Source organism: Nasonia vitripennis, chromosome 5 (genome assembly GCF_009193385.2).
Source record: "Nasonia vitripennis strain AsymCx chromosome 5, Nvit_psr_1.1, whole genome shotgun sequence".
Lineage (NCBI taxonomy): Eukaryota > Metazoa > Arthropoda > Insecta > Hymenoptera > Pteromalidae > Nasonia > Nasonia vitripennis.
Genome location: NC_045761.1, coordinates 22,807,403 through 22,822,857, shown reverse-complemented (window position 1 = coordinate 22,822,857; position 15,455 = coordinate 22,807,403). Strand labels below are relative to the sequence as shown.

At 42.5% G+C, this 15,455-nt stretch overlaps 1 protein-coding gene across 31 annotated transcripts in view; it reads left to right on the top strand.

Annotated features, from left to right (window-relative positions):
* LOC100123800 (liprin-alpha-1) overlaps positions 1-15,455 on the top strand; it is a 46,198-nt gene that overhangs the window by 7,663 nt on the left and 23,080 nt on the right. The window lies entirely within an intron of this gene.

Here is a 15,455-nt window from a genome sequence, read left to right as displayed (position 1 = left end):
AAAGCGCTGAATTTGACTGATGTTGATTTGATTTAATTCACTGATGGTTGATCTCACACATCGATTGTAGATTAAAAGTTATGTATATTGGTTGCAGTTGAATAACACCCATTTTATCAGTATTTTTCACTACGAAAATTCTCGTACCATGTAAACACGTGTACAATCTCATTTATGCTTCAGTCACACGCATATTCAAGTGAAAATCCTCCGCCTGCCTTTGTCAGTAGCTGCATTCAATTTTTCGTAATCCGCTGACGCGGGTTAACACGCTGCTGCAGCGACTCTCTCTCTCTCTCTCTCTCTCTCTCTCTCTCTCTCTCTCTCTCTCTCTCTCTCTCGGCTTTCAAACAGCTCTTTGCAATCCGATACTGCGACACGATACACACCCGACGCCTCGTCGTCGTCGTGTTGTTTTTTTTTCTATCTTTTCCTCCGTCGCATAGTTCGCCAAAGGTCTCTCTCTTCTCGGCTTTCCTGCGTTATGCTTCTCTCTCTTCTACTTTCAAGCGGCGCCACCGAATCTTGCGCTAGTTCTTTTATGTTGTCGCACGTGCATGTCTGTGCAGATGCAGTGTTATGTAAGGGCTGATGCCAGTCGAGGTTCGAGATTTGGCATTGAAAATGTTTTTATTCCAAATTCACGCTTGTATCTTACGAGGCGATAACATTTTATTTTTATAAATAGATCGTTCTCAGGAAACCGTGTCAGTTTATATTAGACTTTTATAATACGACCTAGAATCTCATCGGCGAAACCCACATTTAACGCTAAAGCGACAACCATCGAGAATTAAGTCCTTAACTCACCCTGTAATGGTCAAGTTAAAACGACAAGACTCGTGGTAATTGATCGCACTCCATCTCTGAAAATAGACCACGAAAAGATATTCGAACCTTCTAAAAAAAAGAAAACAGGTCTCATCACCCAGTTTTAAACCGACCACGATACTGTTCCAAGGTTTTTATTTCCTGACCGGGTTACGCACACAGTCGCTGCAGCAGCATTTTTAGCGTCACTTTATTTTTCCTTATCCTTCGATCGTCGGTCAAAATGCAAATGACGCAAATTGCACTTAGCGTATACAACAATAGCAGCAGTAGTACCACAAGCAGAACGATAGCCTCGAACGAGCGGGTATAGCTGTAGTAGTCGTGTGCACCCGAGAGTCGTACATCCTGAAGCTTACTCCCGGGGATTAAATGCTTAACATTTACGATCTTATTCGCTGTTAATTCTCAGTTCTCCTTGAACCGCTTCGCTGCAAGCGAGCGGAACTTAACCTTATACATTAGGGAATCCGAGGACATTTGCATTTCATGCTTTGATTTAATTTGTACGATTCCGAGGCTCTGCTACAGTTGTTGCTCGCTTACTAGGTTGAATCTAGGTATGCTTCCGTAATTGTGCTGTTCTTTCGCGGTGATTGTGATGCAGCGATACGGCTCGTTTCTAATTGAAAACGTTAGCATTATCTTTAGCGTTTTAATTCATTTGTTAATCAAATAGGGCGACGAAGTCATAAGATTGGCTGTCAGGTATGATCAGGTTGCAACCTAATGAAAATTCTCCTCGCTTCAACACAAAGCGTTTCAAATTGTTCATTCGTATGGCAGCAAACGTCAATTTCAAGAACGACAAACAGCAAATATTTGAAAAAGCAAGCAGCGCTACCCCCGTTAATCCATCTCGATATCCCAGCTCTCTCCATCCATCCCTGCAGTCAAGCGTCGGTTTCTCTCTGCACCTATATACACACACCTTTATACCCCGCTGCTAGCAGGGACTGCACACCTACCCGCATCTCTCAGTCGATTTCAATTACAATTGAATAGAGCCGGCGAAAATAAAAAGAGAGGGAGATAGGCACACACAGGCAGAAGAACCTAGTGCAACTGCTGCTTCATCAAAGGCTTTATCCTATTTATGCCTGATCCACATTCGAAGAGAGAGAGGGAGAGAGAGAGAGAGAGAGAGAGAGAGAGAGAGAGAGAGAGAGAGAGAGAGAAGAAGGGCCAGCAGTGCTAATGCTCTTCCGTTGAAATTATATTAAAGTCGTCGCAGCAGACGTCGTCAAAGTGCATAATAACGAGTCCAGGGTAACAGAGGCAAGAATCCGAGCAAAGGCGCTCGACACAATCGGTGATGCACACTTTTCTGTGCTACTGTTGTACGCTATATATACGCGCGTAACGAATCTCTTGATCCGATTGTGGCTTTTAAAAACACGGAGTCTTAGCGACGCGTGGACTCGCCTTGGAACTTTGTATAGGCCTAGCAGACGACAAAAAGATAGAGAGGGCTCTGCCGTATAACTGTACGCGTGTGTATACGTATAAACACCGGGCGACGAATTTTCCTTTCCCTCACTAATTCCACGTTGGCGTGCAATCTTATCAAATACAAAGAACCGCGCGGGGGAGGCCGAGAAGCTCGCGCGCGCAGGAACTACTAGCACCTATCGATCCGTTTCTCTCTCCGGTGTTCTGTGTGTGGGAGAGCGAGAGAGACTGGGCTGTGCACGTGTAAACCCGGGGCTGCGAGCGAGCTGATGTTTCTCCGAGCTTAGCCTCTCGTATAGGGCTGCTGCTGATGCTTTTTGGATCCTCTCTCTCTCTCTCTCTCTCTCTCTCTCTCTCTCTCTCTCTCTCTCTCTCTCTCTGTGATGTTGTCATTCTCTCTTCATGTCTCTTGTGCTCACGGGTGTTTCTCATGGATGTTGTATGCATGGACGTTTTTTTGGGGCTGGCTTGATTCCGAAGCTTTGGCCCGTTCTTTGATGATGCGGTTGTGTAATGTCTTCGTAATGGATGGCTTTTTTTTATTGTTTTGTATATTTTTAGACGTCGATGTAGGATATGTAGTGGAAAAAGAAATTAAAAGCGAAGTAGTATAGGTAAAAGTAGGCAATCTCACTATATACGGGTATAACTAAAATGCTCGAACTACGCAGCTCTATACAACATTTATCGATTTCTCTCGCTTTTGTAGCAGTTTTATTGAGATGTTTTATACGTTAGTAGCACCTGCCCCAACGTGACAATCAACGCTCGAAACTACTTCGATGTAAATTAATGCGCAAATAACGAGTTACCAAATTTATTCCAACGATTCCTTAATGAAGATAACTATCAAAGCATATTTGTTTCATAAATCTTTGATAACCAAATTCTTTTTCAAACACACACACACACACACACACCATTGACTACAACACACCTAAAAATTAGCAAAAAAAAGCCAAGCCCATCACTTACACAGTTCCCTCCAAATCCCAACAAAAAGACAAAAAATCGCCATTATTCTCAATTTCTTTCAATCCCAGCACCCGTAAACCTCGTAACAAACAGCCTTGCATACCTTTCCGCAGCTCGGTTGAAAAAAAAGAGAGAAAAGAAACGGTAGTACGATAGCTAGACACTTGGGCCGATAATATACCTGCCGATACAATCTGTGCGTGACCTCGGCGTTACGTAATTCGCACCTCTCGCGTTTCCGCGAGTGCATGTATTATCCGTTTGAAAAAGCCCGCCCGCGCGCACACAAGCCTTCCATATGATACCCATAGCTCGGCACGCGGGCAAAAAAGGCAGGACCGGTCGGTATATCGCGAGTTTTAACGGCGAGAACGCCTGGCGAATATCATAGGTCTGTTACGCGCGTTATTGATAGTTCAGGATCTTGTGCTGGAATATAGCTCGGATTTTTAGGGGAGAGAAAGCTCGCTTTGGTATTGCTTTATATTTCTGTTGAAGTTTGCGTCTTTGATGGATTTGTTGGATGTGTTAAAAGCTTCAACAATGATAAATGCGTTTCATCACCTAAAAAAGAAAAATTCTTATATATTTCCACATCTCACGGCACACAACACTTCGAAAAATTCCAAACCCGCAACGCAGTCTAGACTAATCACCACGTCGAGTCTCTCTTTTGAACGAGCCGCCGTTTCTCTCGATTCGCCAAAGCGGAATCATTTTCCACTCGTCGATTCCACGGACTACCGGCCATATAAGGATCGCACTCATATAATGCTCTCGACACACACGAGCGCGCTCGTCACCCACTTTCTGGAAATCGGCGATTATAGAGGAGGCGAGAGAGACCGTTTCTCGTGAAAATTGCCGCTAAGCTCTATCCTATCCCGTGTCCCGATTTTAACGGCGCTGCTGCAGTTTCGTTATACAATTAACGGCCGCTTCGTTGCACAATCGGATGCAAGTATACTGCTATGGGAAAATGCATCTCTCTCTCTCTCTCTCTCTCTCTCTCTCTCTCTCTCTCTCGGATTGAAACGCTGCTGCAGGGGAAAAGGGAATATACAGGAATGATTTATCGCGCGATGATGAATGCGGCGCAGATTAGGCCCCTGGGCTTTCAGAGCTGAGAGAGAGAGAGATAGAGAGAGAGAGAGAGAGAGAGAGAGAGAGAGAGAGAGAGCGAGAGAGAGAGAGAGAGAGAGAGAGAGAAAGAGAGAGAGCTCTGAGTTGAGAATGAGAATTTTTGATGAATAATTAGCGGCCTTTCGCACGCGGGGAGGGCTTAATTGTTTTTAACGGATTTAATAATGACCTGATGGTTTCATTGTAAAGTTACTTACTTTAATTTTGTACTTTTTCCATGAGATGTATAAGTACTCTGAAGGATTTGCATGAATTACAGGATTTTGTGTACATGCGATAAGCCGGACTTTTCATTAAAAAGTTCCCTTTGAATTTCAGAAGCCTTTGAAGCTTTCGAACTTCGATGAAATAATTTCTAAAGACGATCATATTTTCAAGCTTATAAACATTTTTTCTATGAGCTTCTGCTGTTAAAAACCAAAAGGAGCACTTTTCATCTCCGCGCCGTCAAAACAAAAGTATAACAGCGCGAACGGCACAGAGGCAGTTTTTCGCGGTCTCGTGGCGAGCCCTTCAATTGAGATTTATCGGTTAACTATTGCAACCCCCCCTGGGGGCGTAAAAAATCTATTATGCAATTTATACGGCTGTCGGTGTGGGAAAGGCGTCGGCCGATAATATACTGCGAGAGAGAGAGAGAGAGAGAGAGAGAGAGAGAGAGAGAGAGAGAAACCCACGCGCGAAAAAGGTCAATGACACATTGCACATCGGTGCGTGTGTACCGTTACGATATACATTCGCGAACCTACTCACACTATATGCTGTCCCAAGGGCACGTAACCAGCGGCTGGTGTTTAATTAACAGATCGATTTTCATCCACGACGGAGAGTATGCAGAGAGAATAGTGTACATAGATCGAAGAGCCCAAAGACGCAGAGCGGAAGGAGGGTAATTGGGAAAAGATTGAGTTGGGTCTTTAAATTAATTTTTGCATAAGAGACTCGATCTGCCTATGGGATGAGTTAAGTGAAAAAATGTTATTATTCCGTGAAGACGATAATGTTGACCTAGATATCGGAGGAAAATCCATGGTTAATTAGATTGCGAAATGCAAATTTGCAACTCGAGAGAGATAGTTGGCGAAGAAAGCGTTGATGGGGAGAGCTTGTGCGGGTGTGAATTTTTGTTTTCCTCGACGTTAATTATCAGGGAGAGATAGCGAGGAGAAAACGTTTCTGCTGAAGTTGAAGAATCCGAGAGTAGTTAGAGCGCACTTGTTAGTCACCTGACACCTATATAACTGTCTGTCTGTATTTTTGCGTCGATTGTCGGGTAGAGTGAAGAGTGTATTTTAAGCATCATATATCGGATGTTTGTTTGGATTAAGAAGCAAGTCGCGACATTTTTAAAGCTATAACCCATACTAAAAGCGTTTAAACGCCCTCATCCCAGTCATTCGGTAAGGTACACCCGATGAAAAATAAATCCTTCACTTACACTCGATGAAAATTCCACGAGCGAACGATCAAATCCTATAATTACCGCTCTCTGCAGAAAGAGCCGCAGTTATCTATTATTCAAAGCTCGCTCTCTCTCTGTGTGCTCTCGATTACACGCGGTAGAGGTACTTTGGCAGCAATTTCGTACACTAATTCTGACGTCGAAGAGAGCTCGCGCGCGAATGATTAAAAGCAGCCCCGCGCGCTGAACGTCCAACTTTTATCATCACGTGTATTAGTCGCATTTTTGTATGTAGGCTAAGTGAATTTCCCTTTCTCTCTCTCTCTCTCTCACACTCTGCCGAGGGATGTCCTATATTTTCCGATCCATTATCGGGCTGCTGTGGAACTCTGTGAAAATTAAAGTTTGCCATAACTCTCCAACGAGGCTTCCTTTGCGCGATCAGGTCGTAATGCTTCTGAAACTATTACATTAAAAATCTCTTCCCTGTGCATAAGTAATCGATAGCCCCCGTAACACATCCCCCCACTCACGCATCCTCTGCAGCAACAACAACACTTTTATCTTCATCGCACACGTATACACGGGTTCGCTCAAGTGCTCGGACCACGTCTCTAATAATACGCCGTCGAATCACATACACAACGAGGTCCACCTACTTCACAACCGCAGAGCTTTCATTCCGCTCGAGCGGCTCGCTTCTTCTCTCCGGGGAGAGCGGTGAAAAAAAAAGAATCGCGTGCAGACCGCCTCATGATTTTCTTTGCACGCAAGCGGAGGCGGTGACGAGCTATGCGCAAGAAGAACAACGTTAGGCTCTTTCTTTCTCTCTCTCTCCCTTATACAAATCGGCTTAAGGTGTCCGGTCTTCAATGAAACTCTCCCCGAGAGAGAGAGAGAGAGAGAGAGAGAGAGAGTATTTACCGTTTTCGAGCGACAGAGGATACACGTATACGTACACCTGCTGCTGTCTGCAGAAGCAGCGCGTCGGAGCCCTAATCTGCTCTGATTCCGCTTCACACGGAAGAGAATTATACGCCCATTAAGCAATAATCCCTTTGCCGGAGAACGACGACCAGCGGCCGGTTCTCTCTCTATATCTCTGTCTGCTCGTTAGCAATGCGCACGCTTACGCGAGCATTACACTCCCGCTTTGCCGCTGCATTTTTCGACGCGGACGATGGCGTGGAGGAGCTTGAATTATCTTCTGCTCCGTCTTCCGGTTTTCGAATCAGCCTTTTGTCCTGCTCCTTTTTGAGTGATTGCTTTGAATGTTTTCTATGACTTTGTTGAATATTTCTCTGTGCTAAATTTTGTAACTAAGACAATGTTATATTCGCAGTCAAACATCAATTCTGTATTCTATTTCCATCAAGCTCTTCTCTTTTTCAAACGACATCCTTTCACCAGTACTTTTTTCATCATCGATCGATGAATTCAGTTGTTGTTCAATGGAATCTATACATAGAACCAATTGATTCATGGTCTTTCGCGAGAGACGTGGATGCAGATCACGATCGCAATGACGTAATGACGGTGTGTATGTCTGCTGGCAGTAATTGTAGTGCAACGAAGGGCAGCAGCAGTGGCGGCGTTATTCTAACCAGGTGTTACATGAATTCAATAGCGCACTCGTTGCTGCCGTTGCTACGCGCATACTTATTTTGCGAATATTTAATTTAAAACGCTGGATAGTTATCAAATTTCTACAACAGAATTCTCTTGAAAAATAGTAAAATATTTAAAATTTAATTTCGGAACGAAGGTCGAGGAAAAAGAAAATCGTCGACCGTTGAAAATTCCCAAGTGTTTTTACCCGCTATCTGCGCAATTTAATAACGTTATGCTAAGTATTTAAAGCCGCGAACTCGCTAAAGAAGCCAAAAAGGCCAAGACCGTACTGTTCATAGCAGGCGCGCTCTCAGAGCCTGGAAGTTAAATTTTAATATCGCTATTTTAATTCTCTATATCGCGCTGAACTCTCCGGGCTTTTCCAAGTCATCTGGACTATTTCTTTTTCTAAAAAGCGTTCCAGCAGCGGTAGACAGTGCGCTGAGAGCTCATCGGTGTGGCTCTCGCCTTTTTTCTCTTTCTCGCCCTGGCATCGTCCGCCTTTTTCATCCTGGAGGAAAAATTCCCATTCTTTCACTCGTACTTTTTTCCCTTTTTTGTCTCTGATTATCCTTCTGTCTGCTTCATCAGTATGCATGACCTACTCAAAACGTTATCGATTGAGAGGAGAGAAAATTATTGTTTATTTGCTGTATGCACTGCAGTGATAGCTGTGCGAGATTTAAATGCTTTTAAACTATAGCGATAAACCGTAGTTTCATATAACTAATCTTTTATTCTTATTTATGTTTCAGGTGAGTTTCAAAAATTGCTGTTATACTGAAGCTTCCACCTTACACGTAAGTTAATATAAGATTTTTTGAGGAGCGATAAACGTCGTCCTTGTACGAAGTGGAGTTTAAAGTTTTTTTAACAATCTTTTGGCTGCAATAAAGCAGCTGGAAATAATTTCACTTCAAAAGTACTTTTATACGCCGTAATATCTTACAAGCACTTTGAGACGCGTTTTTATCGCGTCAGCCTCATAACAAAGCTTAAAATTCGCTGAAAGAACTGGTTTTAAACAAAGCATCAAAACTTGAGAGAATCCGATGTTTTATCGTGCCGTTTATAAAGTTTTCTTTATATTTCCGTTTGTACTGCAACTCAAAATAGAAGTTGCGAAGTAGTTCGAATAGAATCTTATAATCCTTTAAACCTTGACCTTGGATTCGATGGCAAGATTTAAATAACCACACTGTTATTTTTGGCAGTTTTAATATCACGGAAAGAGATAGAGATCGCATGAACTATTTGCCTTTCTAAAATAGATCTCTATCTATTATTTATTGAGGCATTAAAAACAAACTATTTGCTGAATTTTATCGCGAGTTGCGTGCGGTACTAATGTCAGATAATTATCCAGTTTTTTCTTTTAATGCCTGTTTAAAAGCATACCCTGTGTTGGAATCAATGTGCCATTGTATTGGATTTGTCAGTACTTTCAGTTGTGAAGGCTAAAAGATTGCAGCTTTGCGAATAGCAATCCAGTCATAATGAGACTAATAACAGCACACTGGCCTAAGTCTCTAATTGTATTTCTTTCAACCTTTGGCGTGAAATCGTACATGCAAGTGAACTCAGCCTTGCATGCGAAGCCTGAGTGAACTGGATGTTCCAGTGCACTATGATCGTATATTGCTAATGAAACTACATTCTTTGTTCTTTTTGCTATAAAATTAATCGAGACTTAATCTAAACATTATTGTTGAAAGTTCCATAGTGAATATCTAACGTTCAGTAAGATTAAAATGTTCCAACACTTCTTTCAAACGTTTACGTAAGATACCCACTGCAATTACTACTCGTGCATGATTCATGACTATTATAATCATGATAATGTTCTTATTCTCCGAAAAAAGTTCTTCGAAAGGACTCTGAATTCCGCATGCCTAATAACGGTATCCTTGCAATGCAATCGTGCTAATTGTTGGAAAAGTTTAAAATTTTAATTACTTCATGCCGTGGAGGAGGAGTTTCCTGACTGCATCTATAAAAATGTACAAGAGTTTTACGTAACTCGAGTTTCCCGCGTTTTGTGGAAATAGTTATCGTGTTCTTCTTCTCCCGCGTTTCCTTAACCGTATATTTTAGAAAACTTAAACGTATTATCATCCCGAAGTTGAAAATTCTTCCTCTTCCAAATAAAAAAAGAAATGTCAAGCCCGAATATAAAATTTGAATTTCTTAGATATTCTCAGTATGAGTTTTCCGGTTTTTCTCGCACGAGTACCTCTTGCGAGCATTCTATTCAAAATGTATTCTATGCGATTCTCGGTTCAGGTTACAAACTCAAATTACAGTATACATTTGCATAATTATTTATGCACTTTCTCTCTACTGCATACTCGAGAATAATAGTCGTTAAAACAAAAATCTGTAAAATTCGTACAACGCTGAGATAAAAAATTGTTCGAGGCTAGAAAAAGTAGTTTTATTTCGTCTGACTAGAGCGAAATTTCGCAATTTATAGCACCGCGTACATACCGTCCACCAAAAAAAGAAAATCTTTCCATTTTCTTTTGAAAACCTCGAAACAAGCCTCGAGTGAGAATAGAAGTACAAAAAAGAGCGAGCAAGAGAATGCCATTTACAGGAATGATTTCGAGCCGTAAAAGCTCTTCTATCTTTGTTAAAAGAAGTGCAAAAGAGAGAAAGGGCTGCAGTCTGTAGGGTTCAGGTCGAGCAAGAAGGATAGCATTTTCCAAAATTTAATGCTCTGCTTACTGAATTTTATCTCAGTATAAATATGTAAAATTCTATCTCTGGTTCAATTACTGTAAAACAAACTTCTCATTCTTAAGTCAGATGTTTGACCTAAAAAATGTTCCAAGAAAGCCGTCTCACTGCTACACTCCAAATAAACTCAAGAAACGCACACACAGTGTGATATCGCAGCCCAAAAAAGCCGTTCCAAGCCAAATATTGATTCGAAAGCAGTATACAGCAGCGCGTAGAGCGGCACAAAACTGTACACACACTTGTAAACCTCGAGTAAAACACGCCTAATAAATTCATTAACGCACAGGTTGTCCTCTCCGAAAAAAGCTCACGCTCTATATTTATAGATAGGAGAATTATGGGCGAGGCTTGTGTGCGTGTGCGGAGGAGGTCGATTTGGGAAAAAAATTCTAGGACGACGGGAAGCAGCAGTAGCGCCGGCGGCGGGTGCAACGCTCTGTGCGGCGCAACGCAAGCCGATCAATACCCCACCTACTCGCTGCCGGCGCATGAATGAACCTCACCTTATACTACTACTACTACTACTCACTGCTGCTGCTGCTACTATTGCTAGCCTGCGCTGCTTCTGCTGTCCCCCCTGTAGCGCCTACTTCTTCTTTTCGTGCGTGAGTGCTGGGCTGCACGCGAGTTTTGTGGACGACGCGTGTTTCGGGGGTGTTGGGGTATTGTGACGCTAGGGTGACTGTAAGGTAGGTGTCGCTTGGGTTGGGTCAGGTTTTAGAGAGTACTGCGATTTTATTTCGCGGTGGTTTTTGGGATGGGTTGAAAAATTGTGTGGTATTCGATTGTTGTTGGAATTGAGGATTGTAAGCGCGAGAGTCTTGTTTATTGAGTTATCGAGTTAGGGGTATTATACGGAAGAAAGACGGATCTTGTTCTTAACACACTTATTAAATCGATAGATAGAGCATCGGGTTCGTGTGGATTTATGACCGTTCTTTCTTTCGAGAGTGTATTTACTTGTATATATTCGAGACTTTTTCCAGTATACAATGCAACAATGGATAGTTGTGGATTTCCATTTTTCAACAGATTACTCTATACCAAAAATTACTTACTTGTTTGTCTTTCACCGGTAGTACACACGTTACAACAGAGAGGACATGCATTGTATGCATCAACCCTCCAGTGGTTTACTGAATCCACACGATATTGACTTGCACAAGTCGAGCTCACATTGTCTTCCGCCAACAAGTTCAAACGATGCTTTCTGCAGCACTTTCGCAGAGCGAGAGTAATAAAAGATGACGACGAGGTTGACACGACTTTTTCATTCGAAATTATGGGACGGGGTTTGCATTGTGATGTGAAAATTTACAAAAATTTAATGAATTCAATTCATAACTTGGTGTGATTGTAAAGTACAGTGCGATTCGTATAGAAACCTGACAGAAGTTGTAGCGTTAAATCTCCTTTTCACAAACTTGAAGGAAACCTCACTCGCGTTTCAAAAGCGAACAAAAAATCCGTTTAGCTTACTGCGGGTTTCCGCGGGGCGCATAATGCATTCAATAGCTTCTATAAGTTTGTATATCAACAGGTGACTCTTATATGACATATCCAATATAACGTACTTATAGTTGCAATGTCTGTATTCCTTCGCGAATCGATATTCACTTTTTTTTTTATACCAGATGTATATATATATTCATCATCCGTGGATAATGACTGTCAGATCTGTAGAGAGTAATGCAATTTACGACGGGCTTATTATTCTTTTTTGCATCCATTGTCACGAGAGTTCACGTCGTTTTACGATTCTGCAAACTTGGCGTGAAATCATTTGGTGGAGGTGCAACAATGTGTGTTACGTGATATTTATCAAAGAGTAAACTTTACACTGAATGGAAGTATTTAATGACGCATAGGCTTGGACTGCATTGATAAATGTGTTAACCTGATTACAACTGACGATTATTTAATTTTCCAGTGAAACTCGTCATAGAGAGAGTAAGAATTGATATTCAATTAATTTTCGACGATTTAATGATTAATTATATGTACGTTTTTGTGGCATATGTATTTGGTAATCAGATAGTCTATCGTATTAATTAGTAACGAATGTGATACACCGGGATATCCATTTATTGACATTATGCATCACAGTATGGATGTGTATTATCCGTCGATCATAATTGCACCGGGTACATACAATGACATTTGCCTTTGGTGCAGTCTACTGCTACTGGTTTCATTGTTTTTTGTGGGGATTTTTTGGAATGTCGTAAAGGCATGTTTTTCTTCATTTTGAATCAACGATCGAGCTCCACCCTGTTCGGCTCTTATTTTACAGCTTCTCAAGTATAGCAATAACAAATTTTCAATTAAATTTCTCTCACGCCAACAATCTCCAGCGCGCGTAAACTAAGCCGGCATAAATTTTACCAGCTATATATTATTCCACAATAAAACTTCAATTTCACGAACCAAAAACGAATTAAATTCCGCTGTTGCACCAGAACAACAACAACCCCGTCGAGTCTCTCTCTCTCTCTCTCTCTCTCTCTCTCTCTCTCTCTCTCTCTCTCTCCCTCTCCCTCTCTCTCTCTCGCACATATCTCGCGCAAGAAGCCGAAAAAGAAGAAAAGAAAAGTCTCTCCCGGAAAAAGCATTCTTGCGGGAAATAAATAAAGCAACCAGTGTGTGCGTGTATGTGTGGATATAGCCGCGGAAAGGCGTGGAGATTGTAGTGCGAGTATAGAGAGAAAACATGACGCCATTGTATAATGCAATCGATTCCGCGGATTTTAGACGTGTCGCTCTCTCGACTTTCCTGGTTTCTCAGCCGGGATATAAGAGCCGCTGTGAGAGGGACACTATACTGTTTACCGCATTGCGTTTCTTTTATGTCGAGAGCCGTCAAAGGGACTTATTAAGGCTACATCCGCGTTTGTCGACGTCGCGGCTAATCGGCTGCACTGATTGCTCAGCTTGACGACGCAGAGACACTGCACCCCTTGGCTTTATATTTCCTTTGTCTTGCTTTATGGCTTGTGAAAAGTCGTACACAGTCGCGTGATGCCTTGGTGCCATAGAGAGGGAGAAGCTGATTAAGAGAGTTAAGTGCTAATTATTTAAACGCGTGCCACTGTCGTTATGGATCAGGATATTGCGGATGGTTTAATTAGGACTAGATGCGCTTTTAAAGAGGACATTCATGTAATCATTCTATTCATACTCGGTGTTATCGTCAAACATTTTCGCCAACATTCGTCAAATATCTAACCGAAACTCGTCCCTCTACAAAGCGGTGAACTAGCTCCACAACAACGTCAAGCGTCATCTCCTAAGCTCATCTCTAAAATGAACCATCAACTCAATTAGCGAATTTGAAATCAAGCTCCTCTGCCCGGACAGAGACGAAGAAGCTTCCCTCGAACAATAGACACTACGCACACGTAGACAGGACGACGAACCGTCGAGAGATGGACAAGCCAGCAGCAAAGGACGAGGAAGCGCACAGAGAACGTCAATAAACGAAACTCGATCCGTTCAAACAGACCCCGAAGGAGCTTCCATACAGCTTCTACAACTCTCTGTCACCCCTGTAAACGACGAAATAAATGACTGTCTCTCCCTCCACGTAAGAGACAGAGGCGTATACGCGTACATAGTGTGGGACGAAAAACGAGAGAGTTGGAGATTAAAAAAGAGAGAAGGAGAAACCATTGTGCTGCTAGAGCCATTATATGCGAAGGAAGGAAGCTCTTTGTCGCGCCGTGGGTGATTTCTTTTTAATTGAGAAATAAATGCAATGCAGCAGGGCGTGTTCTATACACAGTTTTAATCATTTATATTGAATCGTCGCCAAAAAACTGTTCACACTTCGTACAAGAGGGTGAGCCGAAGCCACCCCCGTCAAACAGAGCATATAGTACAATGCTATAACCGAAATCGAGGGCAGCAATTACAGCGATACGATCGCAATTACGCGCCCGTATCATCGAGAGCGAAAATCTCCGACGAATAACGAGCTCCTTCGATTATACCACTGCTGCTGCTGCTGCTGTGAATTGAATCTTTCTTCTTAGGGTCCCGTCGAGGCGTTGGCTTCTCTCTCGCGCCCACCCACGCACACAGCTTTCTCTCACTCAATGGGAGATCGATGCCTGGTCGATTGTTCAATTTCCCACTGACAAAACGTATGCCGACGAGGCGTTGTTTATTGTTATTATCATAGGCGTCTCGTGTTGTGTGTGTACGAGCTGTTACACGAGTTTTTGTGTACCCGACTCTACACGTGAAGCGTCGCGATAATTCTGTTTTTGCTCTCGTGTTTCGATTCGAGCTTTTTGTAGATCTCAATTCAGCTCGCGGCTGATGGAAGATTAACGCGGTTGAAGTAAAGAAATCAATTGTCCTCCACCGGCAATAGCATCCATCAGTGCGAGAGAGAAAGAGCTTTTTATTCCAGTGACGATCGACTTTTTTTCTCTTTCTCTCGTGTCTCTCGTCATTCGTTTCTTCGTCGCCCTCCAGCACACAGCTCGATGACCGCTATCTCTCTCTCTCTGTGTATACGTTCGATTCCTAAATTTAACCTTCTATTTGCGACGCTTCCTTTAAAAAATTGAACTTTTCCCGCACAGCCACGTGCGCGAATCGAATCATGCAACGCTATTTTCGAACGTCTCTTTCTCTGCAACAATGTCTTTGTGTTACACCGCTGTCCACGCAGTTCTATACTTAAAAAGAAAAACGTCGAGGCCGAGAGAGCGTCTGTCCAAACACAATAATTTTTCCGCGAAGAGCTCGCAAACGCAGCCCGTCGACTTTCTAAAATCTCACGCGAAAATTATTTATCACTTAATAGCCCCCGCACACGTCGTGTAAGTGTATTTCAAAATCGACGCTGTTACGCGCTAGCCAAACATGCATACAGGGACTTTTTCGCGCTTAGCGATTAATTTCAAATGGACACGTGTATACATAATATGCAACGAGCTCCAGACGTGTGGGAATCGCGTTTTAAAATTTTCTCTCTCGAGAGCTGCGGCTCTAACGAGACTATTAATGCGCGAGCGTTAAAGCCATTCTCACATGCACACTTGCGGGAACGTCAATTTTTTTTCCAAGTAGTATAATGGAACGGTTTATTATGCTCGTGGGCGTTTCTTTTTGCAAAAATATTGAAAAAAATAGCCGCCCGAGTTGCGCATGTTTTTCAATATAACGAGAGGGGGAGATTTTCCGGGAATCGAGGCTGGCGTTCGTTTTGAAATTGATAATAAATTCTCGAGCTTCCGCACTAATTGACACTCCATCGCTGCTGAGAGACGTCAATTTTCGCTATAGTCGG